The following is a 21183-nucleotide window of genomic DNA, read 5'->3' on the forward strand; positions in this document are numbered from 1 at the left end:
GCTTTTTTTAACACTATTAAAAAACAGACATATTAAGTGCTATAACCTCTGTGTCCCCCACCTCTCATATCACACACACACATGGGACACACAGACAGACACACACACACACATAGAAAAGAGACTGAGAATAACATACAGTATGCAGACATCTGACTCTATCGCTGTACTTTAATTTCTGAGATAGATGTCGAGAAGGGTGTTGAATAATGAAGAAATAGTGGAACTCTTGGTTTGTTCATTATGCTGCATTGAGGCCTATGTACAGGGGAGCGCTGGCAAATTTTAGCCCCGGGGGCAAGACTTGACTCTGCAGCCTATTAAGAACATTTTAAAACAAAACAAATGGAGGTGGTCCAGTAACCCAGCCGAAGGTAGCCCAATATGGGACTGGGCCAGAAGGCACACACCCCCCCCCCCCCCCGCCCCCCTGCCTAGTTGCCCAGCCTCCCCTGCCTATGTATATAATTAACACACTATTGCTCTACGTTAGAGACACATTTGTTTGTGACAATTCACCAAGTGGTGAGTTAGACGAGCAGTGGTGAGAAGTGCTGGTATAACATATAAAATCAGATTTCGGCCCTCTTTGACTCGAACAAATATGTTGCACGCATGGAATATGCTTGGTTCTAGGGAGATTAAGATGATGGTTCTGGAATTTGATAAGCTTGCCTAAAGAAGTTTGTTTTCTGAAAATTCTTGAAGGTTTGGGGCTAGTTGTACATGGAATCCAGCTCTCCCCCCTTTTTATCGCACTAAAATGCAATTTCATTTCTTAATTGCTCCACAAAGTGAGGCACATTGATATGCCTACTCTGTACTTCAAGTCGGAAGTGGCTTCAATCAACCCAGATGCTCCAATCTTCCTGTGCAAGCTTCTCCACACTGTGCATAACAAGTACTTGTATATGTGTAGTTATACAATACATAGTACACCATACTATGGTTGTGTAGTGCCCCCAGAGTGGTGACAACGAATCTGTACAGATTTGCTTTCAGCCAATCAATACACACTGTCAACGATGTTGGGCATAAGGCCAGAGAGGCTCTTAGGTGCATCTTCTTAGGTTCCTTAACATATTAATGCGAGCACAGTTTAGACAGGCTTAAAAGACTGTATGTATATTAGGCCTAGTAGCCTGTGGGCATCAGTCGTCTGGCTTTAACCCTGTGATCTTCAGTGCCAGCATTAGGTCTGGGGAACATCTCGGTCCCCATCTGCCGCCAAAATCCCCAGCCCCCATTTTATAGTGGTGTCTTTGAGACCTGTAATTTGCCCGGTATCCGTACCATGTGGTCAAACTTCCACTAAAGGTAGACCAGGGGTGGTCCCTATTTGTGATTATACTGTGTGAAGTGTTTGAGTACCAGTTTGTTATTGTTTGCTGCTTTTCTCCCCTATCCACTCCTTTGTGCCCCATAGATTGTAAGCTCGCGAGCAGGGTCTTCTTACCTCTTTGTCTGTATGTAATACCCAGTATCGTCTTATTCCTGTGTTTTTCCTGTGTTTTTCCCAATTGTAAAGCGCTACAGATTTGCTGGTGCTATATAAATAAATGATGATGATGATAGTGAGTGGTCAGGGTTAGTGCACCACACTTTGTCGGCTGCAGTGTTACACATGGAACCAGTGCAGTTGTTGAGGCGTTGTTATTGTTATAACTAGAGTGGGTGGGATACACTAACCAGAGTTTAGTGCCAGTCAGCCGTGTGGGGAAGGGCTTGTTTTATTTGCTCCTACATGGACTGAGAGAGACTACACAGCAATCAAGAAAACGTATGCACTGGTGAGTGGTCCCTGCCTTTGTGTTTGTTTGTCCTTGTGTATTTTGTGATTTGTTCCCTACAGGGCGTCATGGATCGCATTTCGGGAAAGAATTTTTTTTATTTTATTTGTTGAGACATTAATGAATCCCTGCAAGGACATTTGGTACAAGACTTTAAGGGCAACTGATACACCCAATCCCAGAGCCTCTTTATGGATGTCCCAGTGGCTACATCGTGATCAGGCAAGATCTCTGTGTGCTTCTGGTTGTTTTCTGCAGGCGCTAGGTAACATAACAACATCATACCAGGTTAACAACATTTCTGATGCAAACAAACTACACATTATAAAATTGATAATTTGTGCTCCTCCACAAATGCATGTCCCATCAAACCTATGGTTCATGGACAAAATCTATGTGTATTTCCTGAAATATAGGTGCACAGCAGGTCCAAAATGTCATTTCCCCTGTGGAGTTTCGTCTTTGAGCTTTGTAAATCATCATCTGTATCATTAAACAAGTTGGATGTGTGATCTTTGTTACAGAATATGTTACACATGTGCCTCTATATAGAATTAAGCAAGGATGAGAAGTGGTGGTTTGCAGAGCTCAATTCAATGCAATAAATAGATTTCCTGCTGAACGTATGAAAAGCATATAAAGTGCATCAAGAAAGTGTGTCAGAATTCTGCTGACCTCTTTTAAACTGAATGGAGTCTGCTGAATATGGGAAAAGGCGCCTCAAAAATGCATATGTGATTTTTGTTCTGTTGTTTGATGTACAGCGAAGGGCTCCATTCATTGAATTGAATGTATTCCTGTTCAACACATCAGAAAGCACACGGCCCCTTTGCATATGCTCTTCAAAAATCAAGACATCACAACTTCAGTCTGTACAATCCTTGGTCTGGTAGAGACAAGGGGCCTGATTCATTAAGGATCCTAACTTAAGAAACATCTTATTTCAGTCTCCTGGACAAAACCATGTTACAATGCAAGGGGTGCAAATTAGTATTCTGTTTTGCACATAAGTTAAATACTGACTGTTTTTTCATGTAGCACAAATATCAACTTTAAATTTCAGTGTACAAATAAGCTATCAAGTATTTGAGTTCTACATGAAAAAACAGTCAGTATTTAACTTATGTGCAAAACAGAATGCTAATTTGCTCCTTTTGCTTTGTAACATGGTTTTGTCCAGGAGACTGAAACAAGAAGTTTCTCAAGTTAAGATCCTTAATGAATCAGGCCCCAGGTTCTGATCTAGCTGCGCACACTGCAATTGCAGGAAGAAGTGCAGAGCAATGCGAATCACTTATGCTTATACCTAACATCACTGTGTGCTGAGCTTTGGGGAGAAGGTTGTCAGTAGCAGCACCATCAGAAAAATTAGGTAAAATTTATGCTTAATATGGAGATAAAATAATCATATTCTATAAAACGTACCACCACTTTTACCACTTTTACCACCAGATTATAACAAAAAATATAATAAACTTTAGATAAGTTTTGGTAGTATATATTTACATTTAATAAATCTACATTATGTATACAGTAATATCATAGCTCAATATATATCAATATATATAAATATTTTGTATTTATAATAAATACTTTACATATTGTGACAGAGTCACTGGTTTGAATGACAGGTATCCATGTCCCAGGCTACCTGACTTACATCCATTAGGCCTTTAGCCGGGTCTTTCAGGCAACTATGCTAATCTGCTGCTAATTAGATGTGCACCTGAGCAGTGCGGGTAAAAAGGCTGCTCCTCAGCACAGTCTGGTTCTCAGTCCTGGGGAGGAGGCTGAGTGCTGGAGGCCTCTTGAGAGACACTGCTGTGGTGAGCAACGATGTGTATATAATTTTGTGTGGGACATAAGGTCCTGCACAGGAAAGAGGGTCTCCACAAATGTTTAAGTAAATGCTAGACAGGCAAGGTTTTTATTTGTGTTTTGTTTACTTTGTTTATGCTAATGATACTGGTTGAGGCCAATTAAACCGAAAACACTGCATTCAAGTAACTTATTGCTGCTGTTCGTTGCTGTCTACCCCAGGAGATGGTACCTGCTTCCTCACGTGGTCACAATATATATAATGCATACTTGGCTGTGTTATTAGTAGGGATGAGCGGACTCGGATTCTCGCAATCCGAGCCCACCCGAACAGTGCGGATCCGAGGCCGATCCGAGCACTGTTCGGGAACTTCCGGGCGGCAAACGGAGCCAAACCGAGCCTATGACATCCAAGTCTCGCGTCGGATCTCGCGAGACTCGGATGTCATAAATACTCACCTTGCGGGCGCCATCTTCATTCTGGCTGTGATCACTCGTGAGGGAGGTTGTAGTTAGGGAGCTCCTGATCAGTTTAGTTGTTCTTTGTGCTTTGTCCAGTGCTCTGTCCTGCTGAGTCAAGTGGTGCTTTGTCCAGTGCTCTGTCCTGCTGAGTCAAGTGGTGCTTTGTCCTGTGCTCTGTCCTGCTGAATCCAGTGGTGCTGTGTCCTGTGCTCTGTCCTGCTGATCAGTCCAGTGGTGCTGTGTCCTGTGCTCTGTCCTGCTGAGTCCAGTGGTGCTGCTGGGTCCTGTGCTGTGTCCTGTTCAGTCCAGTGGTGCTGTGTCCTGTCCTCTGTCCTTCTGAGTTCAGTGGTGCTGCTGGGTCCTGTACTGTGTCCTGTTCAGTCCAGTGGTGCTGTGTCCTGTGCTCTGTCCTGCTGAGTCCAGTGGTGCTGTGTCCTGTGCTCTGTCCTGCTGAGTCCAGTGGTGCTGCCTGTGTCCTGTGCTCTGTTCTGCTAAGGGCATAGTTATTTCAAATTTATTCAAAAGTTATAAAAAATTCAAAAAATAATTATAAAAAACATATACAATTTTTTTTAAAAAAAAAATATAAAAAATGTTTAAAAAAATTATACAAAAATAATTGAAAAAAAACATAAAAAAATTAGTTTAAAAATACTAGGTACTGATATTTCAAAGTCAAACTACGTTCACTGTTGCTGCTGTACCAAAAAATAATAGGTACTGCTATTTAAAAGTCAAACTACGTTCTCTGTTGCTGCTGTACCCAAAAATAATAGGTACTGCTATTTAAAAGTCAAACTACATTCACTGTTGCTGCTGTACCAAAAAAAACTAGGTACTGCTATTTAAAAGTCAAACTACGTTCTTTGTTGCTGCTGTACCAAAAAAAACTAGGTACTGCTATTTAAAAGTCAAACTACGTTCACTGTTGCTGCTGTACCAAAAAATAATGGGTACTGCTATATAACTCCAGTCCAGTGGTACTCTCCGGTGCCGCAGATAATTTGTAAAGGCTTTGCAGAGTGTGTGTGGTTTAGAGGTACGCTCTCTTGTGCTGCATATAATGGAGTACCAAAATTTGGAGGATAAAGTAGGGAAAGATCAAGAGCCACTTCCTCCTAATGCTGAAGCTGCTGCCACTAGTCATGACATAGACGATGAAATACCATCAACGTCGTCTGCCAAGGCAGATGCCCAATCTCCTAGTAGAGGGCATGTAAAATTAAAAAACCCAAAGTTGACTAAAATTACCAAAAAAAGAAAATTAAAAACATCTGAGGAGAAACGAAAACTTGTCAATATACCATTTATGACACAGAGTGGCAAGGAACGGCTTAGGCCCTGGCCCGTGTTCAGGACTAGTGGTTCAGCTTCACCCAAGGATCTAAGCCCTCCTCCTCCCCCCTCTCCAAAAAATTTAAGAGAGTTATGCTGTCAGCAACAACAACAAAACAGCAAACAACTCTGCCTTCTAAACAGATGGCATCACAGATCCCCAAGGCGAGTCCAAGGGTGTTGGTGGTTGCGAAGCCTGACCTTCCCATCACTGTACGGGAAGAGGTGACTCCATCCACCATTTGCAGCACACCCTCTGCATATGCTGGAAGGATCACCCACAGTGTAGATTCAGATTTGGAAAATCAAGGTGTCAATGTTGTACACCGGGAGGAGGCTATTGATGTAGCTGGCGCTGTGGAGGAACTTGATGATGAGGATGCAGATGTGGTTATTTTAAATGAGGCACCAGGAGGGGAAACAGTTGATGTCCATGGGATGAAAAAGCCCATCGTCATGCCTGGTCAGAAGACCAAAAAATGCACCTCTTCGGTCTGGAGTTATTTTTATCCCAAACTGGACAACAAATGTATGGCCATATGTAGCTTATGTAAAGCTCAAATAAGCAGGGGTAAGGATCTTGGCCACCTAGGGACATCCTCCCTTATAAGTCACCTTATTAACCTTCATAGTTCAGTGGTTAGTTCAGGAACTGGGGCTAGGACCGTCATCAGTCCAGGGACACCTAAATCCCTTGGTCCTGTTGGATACACACCACCAACACCCTCCTCGTCAACTTCCTCCACGATCTCCATCAGATTTAGTCCTGCAGGCCATGTCACCAGCCAGACTGAGTCCTCTTCAAAACGGGATTCATCCGAGGAATACTGCAGTGGTACGCCTACTACTGCCACTGCTACAAATTGTGAAGTGTGAAGTGTTCAGAATAGACTGGAAATTAGTGGAAATGATTGTTATTGAATGTTATTGAGGTTAATAATAGCGTAGGAGTGAAAAGAAACCAAAAAACTGGATTTTAGCACTTTTTATGTTGTTTTAAAAATAAATCAGAACCCAAAACCCTAAATCAGAACCAAAACCTTTCGTCAGGTGTTTTTTCAAAACAAATCAGAACCCAAAATCTCAAGCTAATCAGAACCCAAAACCCAAAACACTAAAAGTGGCCGGTGCACACCCCTAGTTATTAGTGTGTATGTGTGTGCTCCCTGAGCGGTGGATTCCTAGAAGGAACATTCATAAAAGTACGCACTAAGTAGTGCCCCATACCTATAAAGCAGTAAGTTTAAATTTACTTTACCCCCTGGGTTTCAGCTTTAAAAAGGGCGGAGCTGCACTCAAAGAAGGTTGGCGATTATCTGCAAGACCTTTTGTTTTGTCTTTGGTCATATGCATTATTTAGAGTAATCTATTGTAGCTAACCCAACATTTAAAATTGCAAAATTGGGTCTAAATATACCTGATCCACCCAAACCCTGCCTCCATGCCACCATTGTTCCCATATTTGCTAAGGCCTTGTCCAATACCCACTAAGCTCTGCAAATGGGACAGCTCTGTCTAAATCTGGGAGGTATCTTATAAGTCTTTCTAATAACAATACCAAAATGTACATGATGTGACTGCTAGCTTGTGCTAACAGGATTAACACTGGTTTCAAGGCTACTTGACTTATATTGCATCAGGAATATTATTATTTAATAGACTTAGTCTATTAGTAACTTACTGTATGGTTACTATAACAGAAGACTGAACTGATCAACCTAATTATTAGCTGCACATACGTTGTTTCAATGTTTCAAAATTGCTTAAAATTGGACTTTGTGAACCAGACAGGGCATCCAAAACTGGACAGTCTAGCTGAAAAACAAACAAGTGGCAACCCTAGTTACCTACATTACAGACATAGCTGGAACTAATCAGCACAATGGACCATAGTTTGGACCATTTTTAGTTGGCTTTCTGCCTTTTGAATTTGCAGTTGGTTTCGATATGTAAAAAACACAATATGAATGACCGTTTTTTTTTCTTTTCTGTTTTAACAAGTTTATTGTTAAACAGCTGTACAGAATATATATGGTTACTAATGAAACCATAAAACAACAATGGAATAGTTGAGATTATATATAACAACAAGTAGGGTCACACGGTGTTGTGCGGGTCCAATTTGTAATTACAAAAAACTTTAATTAAATAAAAGACGGCCAAAACCTTTGGCTACCACATTAGTAAATATAAAATTAAATCTTCTGTTAGAATCCGTGGTAGTCAAATTGGGACAGCACCAGCTCTTAAGGAGAGATTAACAGATATCTCATTCTATTTTAGTATTCAATATAACTATGTGCAACATATGCAGGATGCTGTACAACTATATACTGATAAACCCCAATAGCGATGAGGCCAGGGTCCTCCAATTTAAGAGTGAGAGCTATATGTTCTGAGAATACCCAAATCCTACTTCTGTTTATATAGAAAAACAACTGATGCTGTAAAAATAATTGTAGTATCGTCCCTTAGCCTATTATAACCTACTTTGGTATACATTCATTTAAAATAACTGTCAGCATCCTGGACCTCGTTCTGTCAGTGCTGCAGAAACTGCCTACTCTATTAACCTTAGCCAGGGGACAGTAAAGTACCTCACCTCCTCCACTGCCCTGCAAATTTTTAATTATATGTTCCTTCCCACTCTCTCATTACCTACCATAGCAAATACAGATTCATCCACATCTCTCATATATGTACATCATGCACCTACTCAATTTGCACTCTCTCTCTCTCCAATTCACTTTTATCACTCCTCTCCAAATGCCTCTTCTCTCTCCACCATTTTATTTCTCCCTCCCTTATTATTATTTCCCCTTCACTACTTCCATCCTTGTTAGTCTGCACACATGAACTGTTTTGCTTTGTGCACCCACTACACTCTTCAGCCTATATAAACAGAAATAAACCTCACACCTACAAATCATCCTTGCATGTGCTCTTTCTCATCTTGCTCCTTTTCATGGCTGCTGGTGACATCTCACCTAACCCTGGAGCCCATACAATCCCCACTATCTACTCACACTCCTCGCTCTACCCCCAAAACTTTCTATCCACCCTGTACTTCCAATCTCGCCAACCTTTTCCACATAACTCCACTACCCTCTTTTCCCTTCTCATATGCATGAGGTACATCCTTTGAAGGCCACACTATCCGTCTATTTTATCCTCTTCATCTTCATGTTGCTGTCATTTATTGCCCCCAGGGTGAGTTTCCCAATTCCTTGACAACTTTGTTGCTCACTTATTTCCTGTCTTTTGACCTGCCTACTTGCAGGCTAGGCAACTACAACATTCCAATTGATAATCCCACAGTCACTTCTCCCACTAAACTTCTGTCACTTACTTCCTACTTTGGTGTGGATCTCATCTCCCACCCACAGTGATGGACACTTCCTTGACTTTGTCTTCTCCCAATAATGGTACATATCTAGTTTCTCCAACTTAGCCTTCCCACTCTCTGACCACAACCTCCTTTACTTTAACCTCACATTACCTCAAGCCCTCCACCCTGCACCCAAATCCACACGTATACAGTGACACCTAAGTGTTCTTAAATAAATCTTCTTCTCATTTTCACTAAAATAACTACTTTCACTTATGACTTCATTGTCTTGCCCTAATCAGGCTGCCTCTTTCTACAACAAAACGCTAAAGCCCTAGACAATGCATTTACCACATACAGTCTCCAACAATCCAAACCCCAACCATGGCACACCAAGCAGACCCACTACCTGCAAAAGTGATCCTGTACTACAGAGCGCCACAAGAGGAAATCTCGTTCCTATCCCAATTTCCTCGAATATATATACATTCTCTCATCTTACAGCACTGCCCTTTCAATTGCCAAACAAACATACTTCAAATCTCTAACATCCACACAGTTTTCTAACCCACATCGCCTCTCTGCCACCTTCAACTCACTTCTCTTCCCACCTGCACCTCCTCCCTCATAGCCAATGATTTGCCACCTACTTCAAAGACAAAATTGACACAATTCAACAAGATATTTCCTTATGCCAAATTCCACACACTCCACCCAGTCTAACAACCTTCACCTACACTCTCCTATCCACCCTCAATGCATTCCCTCAGTTACTAAAGACAAAGTCTCTGCACTCATCTCATCTTCTCACCCTAAAAATTGCATCCTCAACTTCTCCCCCAACTTCTCCACCACCTCTCCCCCAATGTATGCCCACATCTAGCTCACCTTTTCAACTTGTCTCTCTTCACTGGCACATTTTCATAATCCTTTAAAAATGAGCTCATCTCACCAATTCTAAAGAAACCATCTCTTGATCCAGCCTCTTTCTCAAACTACTGCCCTATTGCTTTCCTCACATTTGCCTCCAAACTACTCCTCTTCTCTCACTCCATTATCGACTCTGGGCAATCAGACTTCCGTCTCCAGCGTTTCACTGTAAATGCTCTCACAAAAGTGATCAATGATCTACCTAGTGCAAAGTCTAATGGTCATTTCCCATTCTTACCCTCCTGGACCTCTCTGCTGTTTTGACATTGTTGATCACCCTCTTCTACCCATCCTTCACTCCATTGGCCTTCATGACACCATTGTTTCCTGGTTAACTTTCTACTTATCAAACTGCTCCATTTGTTATTTTACCTCTGAGACATCCTCCCTTCCACTCCCACTATCTGTTGGGGATGCTACAAGGCTATGTTATTGGCCCTTTACTTTTCTCACTGTACATTTTCTTTCTTGGGCAACTAATTTGCTAATTCGGCCCCAGTACCACCTTTATGCTGACAACACCCAAATCTATATATCTTCCCCTTACCTCTCCCTGTCTGTACTATCTCATGTAACCAACTGTCTTTCTGCTTTCTCCACATGGATGACCCAATGCTACTTAAAGTTCAACATGTTCCAAACATAACTTTTCATCTTCCCTCATCTCAGTCACCACCTCCCCTGAAGTCTCCCTGACCAATAGTAACAGTACAATTTTCTCAGTTTCCAAAACCCGCTGCCTTGATGTTACACTTCACTCTGCCCTCTGTTTTATTTCTCACATCTAGTCTCTCCTAGTCCTGTTGACACCACTTTAGAAACATTGCCAAACTACGTCCTTTTCTTACCGAACATGCTATCAAAACTCTTATCCGTTGTCCTATATATCCTCACTTCAATCCTTCCTAAATGCTGCTGCAAGACTGATTTTCCTCTCACCACTTTGAATCCGCTACATCAATTTGCAAATCCCTACACTATCTCCCTGTGTCATTCAGAATCCAATTCAAATTACCCTTACCTACTAAGCTTTCATCAACACTACCCCTTCATACATTTTAAATTTAATACCAAAATACTCTCCCTCTCACCCTTTTAGGCCTTATCTTTATCTCATCTCTAGAAACTACCTCTCACTCTTGCCTACAAGACTTCTCACATGCTTTCCTACCAGGCCCAATCTAGCTTCCCTACAGCCTTCATATCTTTATTTATACACTCTCTGAAAACCCACATCTTTTTTTAGAGCTTACCTTTTCCTCAATGATGCTATTGACACTAATGCACCCACACAACCAATTTCCACTCTAGACCACACTCGCTCCTCTTGTATCAGCTGTGCCCACATACATTTAGAATGTAAGGTCTCTCAGGGCCCTCCATACCCTCTGTTTTCATGTCTGCATTTATTTTGTCTGCCTTGTATGTCACTATTTTATATATTTCCCTACCGTATGGCTCTGTGGAGCACTGTAGCGCCTTGCAAAGCTACAATGATAATAAAAATAAAAATAAATAAAAAGTGTATTATATGAAAACCAAGTGCAACAATGTGCGTATGCAAATGTGTACTAATAGGTAACAAAGATTAGAATATTCTGGAAATCTTTATATACTCAAAAAAGCAAGAAAAAGTAATGGAACAAGAAATATCTATATAGAGTAGTAAACAGAACTAATTCAAAAAGTGGTTTAAGTTATAGGGCCTTAGGATACTCAATGATCCCACATTTTGTATATATAATGAGGCATTCACCCAAGCCTGGAATAAGATCCTGAATGAGTGCTCATTCAATCTTATGTCAGAAGTCATTGGGGAAAAAACTGGGAAATTTTAAAAAGATAATCAAGATTATGCCTACAATAAAATCAGGAACCAGAGGATGTTTAAAACTTTAATTATCCAAGAGGGCTTCTTAAACAGCCCTAAGAATAAGAGTATTAAATCTCAACATCTAGGTTCTCTCAAGGACAAATGTCTCAATACTAATTCCAGTTTCCATCATTCCTAATCTCGCAGAGAAAATTGTGTAATATCCTCATGTTCTCTAAATCAAGAACACATTTAATATTGTTATATTATCAAAAACATTCTCTCATCCCATCCATTTACTCCACTTTTGTCTACACCAATCCCCTCATCCAAAGTTTTTTTTTTAAAATTTAAGGATGTATTGCAGATGGATTTTTAACTAATTTAGAAATCCAATTACGTACCAACGTTGCACCCAGGAATCAAACTAACAATATTTTTACTTACTTACTAAGCTTAATAAGTATGTCAGAATATTAAGACTGAATATACAATCTTTCAATATGATTAGTGCAAATCTCTCTAATATATTAACAAATGAATCAAGATCATCTAATCACATCTCCACATCTAAATCCAGTAAAATTGTATAAATTAAATTGAAGCAATCTGGATACAGTATGTGATGTAAAATTGAAATTTCTCTAACATTGGCAATAAAAACTAGATCTAATCTTACCTCAACTGAGCAGAATGATCAAAGCACAAAAATGATAGACAGGCAGTATTGCAATACAAAACATGCAATGACAAGACAGACAATATTTCTTTTATTGTACAATTCAACTGTCCAGAAACACAAACACTTGAAGATTTGACTGCTGATTTAAAATAAAAAAATTAAAAGAAAAGTAACTGGGTAGTGTCACGAACCCCCAGCCTGTCCCAGAAACAGCAATCTGAACAGCTGGCGTCACCTTAGTCACTTAGCAATGAATACACCTTTTCTGCCACCACAAAGGATTTATTATGGTGTCCTTACATTCACCAAAACAACTTATTAATGTTTCATACTTAAATCACATACACATGTAAAATGAGCCTCCCTGGGTTTCGTAAATTCACAAAGAATCACGGAGAATATGCTAGATTAAATGTATTTTAATCCGAAAAATGTTTCCATGGCTTAGTTACAAAAAGTTAATTACAAGACATACAATAAGTTACACAAGAAAGTTTCAGGAAATAAAATAGGAAATAAAACCAGAGTCACTACTAGAACACAATAGAGAAATATGGGACATTTCAGTCTTGATAGACCCCCTCATGAAAATGCACAATGTAATGTCTAAAACAGAAGATTTTAAACCCTTCTTACAGGCCTCTTCGCCCCCACCTTAAGAATTACATTTTCAATTAAGTCAGATTGATTCCAAAAATGACAGAGCTTTCCAAAGTAAATTATCTATCACTAAGATATATGTTTGGGCACCTCAGAGAATCTCTCACCTCTGCTCTGCTTGAGTGGCTAGATGGTTTACAACTTTGGGGCGTCAAACTCCTCTAAGAGCCTTATCTATCCCTGGTCTGGCTACTTTTAAAAGATTATTGACACTTGTATAGGTTCAGACTCATGTCATCTAGCAAAGCACATGTTGATATTACATTACAAGGTTACATACAATATACATTGTCATACATGAATTCAACAGAAAATAACAATCAATTATTAGATATACTACATAATCGTCACAGGTAGGATGTAACAAACCTAATGAATTTTTCAAATTTGGACAGTGCAACATATGCAAGTCCTATAACAAAGATTCTATATTCTGCTTGGACTCAAGCAATGTACAAACATACATGGTAAACAGTTTCACCAGTACATCAGTCATATACATTTTAGGATGTTCATGTAATCTTAAATAGAGAGGCAACACCAAAATACCATTTAAAATAAATTTAGAACTTAGCATGTAACAAATTCAGTTGATAGCCAAATGGTCTCTTGACCTTGTCAACAATGTGCCATTAAGATCCCAAACAACTATTACGTAAGGGATATACATATTTTTGAGGACCAGCTAGATATTAATATTTTTGGGCCAGCTAGTCAACCTGTTTAAGGCAGTGGATTATGCCTTTTATTTGCAAATATGAATGAATGTGGCAATATTCATATATTGGTGTACGTGAAATAACCTTCCCTCATGAAATCCTGTTTTTGACCAGAAATAGGGAAAATTTGGAAAGCTGCCTAATCCCTAACGTCATGGTAGTCCTAACATTTAGGTGAACGGAATAGGAGAGCAGATGTTGGTGCTGGAAATAGTGTTTTCTGACATCAGCCAGATGTTAGATGAAAGCTGTGAAATAAATATAGCTGACATGGCATCTCCCAATGTCAGAGTGTGATACAAATGATGAGAGTGTGATATAAATGATCTTTTATCCAACAACATTCCCTCCCTCCCACACTGACGCTTTGCTTTGCATTGTGTGTGCGTGTGTTTGTGTTTCTGCAATATTTCATTTTTTTGCCAACTGAATGGAAATGAGAGATGAAGAGACAAAAAGAACCAGTATTTTCCTCTTGAACTAGTTACTACATCTCTGCAGCAGTCTCTGGGGAATAAGCAGATATCCCAACTATGCAGGAATGAAATGTAAGAGAAGCCAACACATAAATTAAATGAACAGTCTGGGAAAGAATTACTCATTTACAATAGAACATTCCAAATGGAGAGTGTCAAGTGGTTCTATTTCTGCCTAGTTATTACATGTGGGTAAACCTTGTTCAGAACTACTGTTAATATGTAATATTATTTTTTATAAATATTAATTAAAACATACGGAATACAATTTTATAAAAAAAATACTGGTGTCACTAGTTCCTAATGAATTGATGTATTCTTATAAATATTGGTTCAGCGGACAATATGGCTGCCTCCACTGTATCCATGTTGATACAATTTAATATGTCAAACAACCTGAGAAAAATGATGTAATGTAAGCGTCAGTTCAGTAAAAGTAAACAAATGAATGCTGATACATTACGTTAAGGTTGACTGGGGTTATCATATTCTTGCACAGAAAAAAAGAGGACTCCCTGCCATAATTTCCAGTACACAGCTCACATTCTCCAATATACAGCTCTCAGTCTTCATAATGCAGTTCCAGTTCTCTAATATTCAATACAGCCCCTAGCTCCTAAGTCTCCAGTACACGTTTCCAGTATTCAGCTCAGTGCCTCTTGAGAGTGTTACGGATATTTCAGAGAGCCGGGAGCCGGAAGCGCCGGGGGCAGGTGGAAGTCAGGAGCCAGAGTGGCCCATCTAGCCATTGGCCCTTCTGGCAGATGCCAGAAGTGCCAGATGGCCAGTCCGGCCCTAGGTGTCAGTCAAACTGCCTCAGCATGTTACAGGTTCGCCATCACAGAATTAGATGGTCAAACATTGTGTGCACTTTGCTAACAGGAGATGTCTTTGCAAGTTAGATGCACATCTTGGTTTGTGGAGAGGTGGAAAGATCTAAATCAGTACACTGTGCAAAGGTGTACATGTCACATTGAAGCCCAAACAGTGGCAAGGAAAGACTCAGACCATGGCCAAATTTTACAAGCACTGGTGCCAAAGCACACGTCCCCCAAGGTTAAGCATCTTCTATAATATCACATGGATCACCTTTAAGCTATATGTGTATAATAAATGGAATAAGAACTCTTGTCAAGTAAAGAGTGGATCATTTGAACTAGCATCTATTCAATGTGCAATCTACAGAATCCAGCACAGCTGTTACATTCTGTGTCTTTCTAACTTGTATCTTCATGTACTGTGTATTGTATTGTTGTTAAACATGCAAATAGTTTATTTATAAACTTTAATGATTTTAAGAAATTTTTACTGACTGGGGACAATGTCATAGCAAAATGGCTCACACCCTTGGACTCTTCACGGGATTCCACACTTCAGATAATGATGCTAACATTGCCAGTAAAAAGTTTACTGAATGTACTAGTGTGTAATGTATGCACAAAGGTTTTTAAGGAGAGTACAATCATATAGGAGACACCCTCCTGACAAAGTCACCCAAAGCAAAATGCGTAAGGTAGCAGTCTCCTGGATTGAAAGCTTCTCTTCGCCTTTCCTCTGGATCTGGGATCAGGATCTCTAAAATGCAAAGATTTCCTGCATCTGTCATCTGGAGAACATGAGGACTTGTCTATGAGGACTTGTGTGAATATCAGATAAGCTGAAATGCTGATTGTCTTTTTATTTGTTTTACTACTATTCTTTATTAAACATTGTTTTAATATATGGGCAGCACGGTGGCTAAGTGGTTAGCACTTCTCCCTAACAGCGCTGGGGTCATGAGTTAAATTCCCGACCATGGCCTTCTCTGTGAGGAGTTTGTATGTTCTCCCTGTGTTTGCGTGGGTTTCCTCCGGCTGCTCCGATTTCCTCCCACACTCCAAAAACATACTAGTAGGTTAATTGCCTGCTATCAAGACTGACCCTAGTCTCTCTCTCTGTGTCTGTGTGTATGTTAGGGAATTTAGACTGTAAGCTCCAATGGGGCAGGGACTGATGTGAATGAGTTCTCTGTACAGCGCTGCGGAATCAGTGGCGCTATATAAATAAATGGTGATGATGATGATGCTGATGATGAATATATTACACTATTAGCCTTTATTCTGCATGTATATAATGTTCTAACAGGATTGGCCACACCATGCATAACTAGGAGGGTGAGTGAAATGATTGTGAAGATAGACTTAGAATTGTGTTGCATTTCTGATATTCAACATACAAACCTTTTTTATATTTGCTTCTGGTACATGCAATTTCTACAAGTCAAAAACTATCCAGAAGATATGTCACCATTGGGTGCCCCCTTCTTCTTTTTAAAAAATATATATATAAAGTCCAAGATTGTAACAGGACACCTCACTGTAAGAAAACATATCAGAACATATGAGAGGGTTGGGTGGAGGGCAACAACATTAATAATGGGAATGCAAACATTAAATTATAGAGGGGTTACAAACACTAGTTTTTGTTTCATCATCAATTGCAAAGGGAAGTAAGATGGTTTCACCATAAGCATAGGAAGGGATTATTTACTCTAAGGGTGGTTAAGCTGTGGAATGCCTTACCACTTGTGGTGGTGATGACAAATTCACTTAATTGCAAGTAGCTATAATTAGAAGACATCATTAGTAAAGGACATAATTAGAGTTATTGATCCAAAAATATATTCAATTGAATTTTTGGATTCAGGGAGAATCTGTTTTTCTCCCGTGAAATTGACCACTTTCATATTAGGCGTTTGTGGATCTATCTCAAATTTTAGCCTGGGGGGCAAAACAAGAGTTGACCGCCTATTTTAAAGGAAAAGAATGCAGGTGGCCCAGTGATCCAGCCCAAGGTAGCCCACTATGGGACATGCCTGGGGGGCAGATCCCCCACTGCCTCTACCCCCCCCCAGCCCAATCTACCCCTGATCTATCTATTAGCTGGTGCAAAATTTATTTTCCATAAACAATATTATTCAGGATAACAACACTGAGCCCTTTGCCTGCATTAAACTATAATATATTGATTAGCTTGTTGTAAAACAGCACATTCCCCCTGTTGAAGTCAGATATTTTAACTAGAGAATCATCTTTATCAAAAAATTAATAAATTAAATATTGAAGCCAGCAATGGTTGTTTGGTACTACAGTAATCTGTTCTGGTAAAAGCACAACAGATGAAAGATTATTAAAATTATAGGCCCCTTCTGTATTCCTAAGTGTTCTTTCTCTTTGAGGATAAACCCTTTGCCTCTCAATATTTAAGTTACCCCTTTCTTGTAGGGTTTGCTTTGTTTCTTGCAGCGCTTGGACGATGAAAGTAATTAGCTTGTTTCCATCTCTAGACAAATGAGAAACATCTAAATGTACTGTATATCAAAACTGTCATATTTACTTAAATTACTTAAAATTAAATTTTCAGTCTTTCTTTGTATAGAAATAGGTGTCTTTTGACAATAAGAAGGATCTCAACAGCACAATTCATTAACCTGATTCTGCTACATATTTGCTTAAATCCCTCTGATAGTTGACCTTTTTATTTGAAAAATTACATCCTGTAATTTAACTTTTTATCCAACTTGGTAAAATACCATAAATCTGAAATTACTGACTCATGAGTGTTTATAAATGTTACTTTTAATTCCAAATAAAGTATCTGGTTCCCTTCAACCACAACTGTGTTGCAATAGATCGCTTTTTTATACTTATCCCCCTTGGAATTATTTTATATTCCACATACTGTTGCAAACTCGTAAAATCCCACCAAAGGTTAGCTTCCTGCTTTAAAATGTATTTCAACTCATTTCTAATTGTACATTCAACATTCGGCACTTCAGGGATATTGGAAAAAACTTTTTGACAAACGTTTAGAGCAATCTTCTACCAATCTTAAATAAAGTGAGATGGTATATTTTGATAATAGCTCAGTGCTTACTGCTGCATCTCCATTATTAGCATTATGCATTGTCTATAAATAATAACACTGGTAATTTCTTCATACCGTAGCAATTTGACCTGGTATATTAAAGCTGCATACCCAACAGAGTATTAGAGCAGCAAGAAGCGGAACATACATCCTGACAGTCCTTGCAGTTGGGACAAAGTGTAGACAGCTTGGGACCGTCCACAAAATTGGGATTGTCCAACCAAAATCAGGTAGTTGTTGGATACTGATACTATCTCCTACTTTCACTAACTTCCACTGCTGCTACTGCTGTCTTTAGCTTAGTTGCTGCTTGGCTGGATCTTAGAATGCTGGGGCCTTTTTTGGAAAAGGAATAAGTACGATTCACCTTCTTGACAGTCGAGCAATGAGTGAACACTCTAGGACTCCTTCCCCCCAACCTTGACTTTAAATCAGTAGCACCCACATTTAATAATTAGGTCTCCTTCCCAGCCAGCCCCAATATTTATTAAGTAGATCTCCCCACCCTTCCCCATCTAGTCTCCACATATTATTAAACTCCACAAGACATACCAGTCATAGACACATAGAAGATGATGGCAGATAAGAACCGCTTGGCCTATGTAGTCTGCTCATTGTTTTATTAACCTATGGTAACCTCAAACCCTATTTTATCCTTTATTCTTTATAAGGATATTCTTATGTCTATCCCAAGCATATTTAAACTGTTCTACTGTATTAGCCTCGACCACCTCTGATGGGAGGCTATTCCACTTATCCACTACCCTTTCTGTGAAGTAGTTTTTCCTCAAATTTCCTCTGAACCTACTTCCCTCCAGTTTCAGTGCATGTCCTCGTGTTCTAAAACTTCTCTTCATTTGAAGTATGTTTCCCTCCTGTACCTTGTTACAACCCTTGATATATTTGAAAGTTTCTATCATGTCCCCACTTTCCCTTCTATGTTCCAAATTATACATATTAAGATCTTTTATTCTTTACAGGTAAGTTTTGTGCTGTAGGCCATGCACCATTTTATTTGCTCTCCTTTGTATAGTCTCAAATGTATTTATATCCTTCTGGAGATATGGCCTCCAGAATTGAACACAGTATTCTAGATGAGGCCATACCAATGACCTATACAGTGGCATTATTATTTATATCTTTCTGCTACTGATTCTTCTCCCTATGCAACCACGCATCTGACTTGCCTTTCTCATTGCTTTGTTACATTGTTTACCTAACTTTAAGTCACCTGAAATAGTGACACCTAGATCAGTTTTCTCCTCAGTAGTTTCCATTATAGTGCCATTAATACTATATTTAGCCTTTGGGTTTTCAAAACCCAATGGCATGATTTTGCAATTTTTGGCATTAAACTGAAGTTGCCACTCCCTTGACCATTCCTCTAGTCTATCTAGATCATTGATCATTCGTTTACCCATCCTGGTATGTTTACCCTGTTGCATATCTTTGTGTCATCTGCAAAACGCCATACTTTCCCTTCAATACCATTTGCAATGTCTCCAATAAAGATATTAAAAAGCACTGGTCCAAGTACAAATAACTGGGTACTCCACTGGTAACCTTTCCCTCCTGTGAATGTACTATAAATCTCTCTTTTCTATCCTACAACCAAGATCCTATCCATTCAACCATCTTTGAATCCAATCCCAAGCTTTCAAGTTTATTTAACAATCTGAGATGTGGGACAATGTCAAAAGCCTTACTAAAATCTAGCTAAGCTACTTCTATGGCCCCACCTTGATCTATTATATTAGTCACCCAGTCAAAAAAGTCAATAAGATTTGTTTGATATGATCTCCCCAAGTAAATCTATGATGTTTGGATTGAGATATTCTACAACTCTTTCTTTTAAGAGTGTTTCCATCAATTTCCCTACTACTGATGTAAGGCTCACTGGTCTGTAGTTGCTTGCCTCTTTGTTGCTTCTACTTATGTGCAGTGGGACTGCATTCGCTCTTTTCCAGTCCTCTGGAATTACTCCTGTAGCTAGTTACTGATTGTACGATTCTGCTAATGGTGTTACCAGCACCCCTTTAAGCTCTTTTAGTATCCTTGGATGTATTCATTCTGGCCCCATTGATTTATACTTTCAGTTTTAAGAGCTCTGTTAGGACCTTCTCCTCTGTAAATGTACTTAAATCCATTTTTATGAGCATACTTGCAACTTAACTGTTGCCCCTTCCCCGCTCTTTCTGTAGAGAACAAAAATAATTATTAAGATGATATGCTATTACCTTGTCTGCCTCAACAAGACTCTCACTCTCTGTCTTTAGTCTTATTATTCATTCTTTTGTTTTTCTCCTTTCACTTATATACCGAAAAAAAAGTTTTGTCCCCTTTACTGACTGGGCCATTTTCTTTTCAGCTTATGCCTTTGCACATCTGATTACCTTCTTTGCCTCCTTCTGTCTAGCAAAATACACATCTTTGTCTTCATTATTTTGAGTCTGCTTATATTTCCTAAAGACCATCTTTTTTTCCTTTCACAATACTTGCTACTTCTTTTGCAAACCACACCAGCTTCCTTTTCCTTGTACTTTCTTAACCCTTTTGATACAAAGGTCTGTTGCTTTAATTTTTCCCACTTCTCCTGCAATCCTTTCAAGTTCTTCCACTCCAGTCCACACATAACATTAATCATACCCGCACACCAGGCCCCGCATAACTATAGCCCTCCCACACATATCAGTAAAAAAGGCAAATAGGGTTTGCATTAAGGTTTAAAATGTACCTATAACTTTTTCAACTAATTTTAATCATGGAGCACTATATTAACATGGATAAACATAATTTGCCAATTTTGTTTAACAATCAAATCTTTGTTCAATAATTGTATAAATGTCTTTTATTTCAAAGGAAAAATCTTTTTTCCATTAATGAAAACGTTTATTGAAATACAAAACTATTTATATATTTATGTCATGCTTGTCCTGTAAAGTTCAATATGCAGAACATGTGAAACACAGACTACATGACGGCCTGCTAGAAGACTTGGCGGATGTAGAGAAAATCAGATCATTTAAGCCTTCTAATGACTCTAAAGGAACTTTCTGTCATGGAAAGAACTGCCACTACTTCTGATAGAAGGAAGTCTGTCAACTAGTTAAACTAATTGTGAAGATCTTTGGATTTATGAAATACAATCTCCACTAGGATGTCAGTCATTATATTAGATTTAGGTTTTGGTAAAAAAAAAAAATATATTGATTTGTTTTCTGCTTGTATGCCAGATCTAATATTGTATAATTTATATTGGGCCTC

The sequence above is a fragment of the Mixophyes fleayi genome, chromosome 11 (genome assembly GCF_038048845.1).
Source record: "Mixophyes fleayi isolate aMixFle1 chromosome 11, aMixFle1.hap1, whole genome shotgun sequence".
NCBI classification, from domain to species: domain Eukaryota; kingdom Metazoa; phylum Chordata; class Amphibia; order Anura; family Limnodynastidae; genus Mixophyes; species Mixophyes fleayi.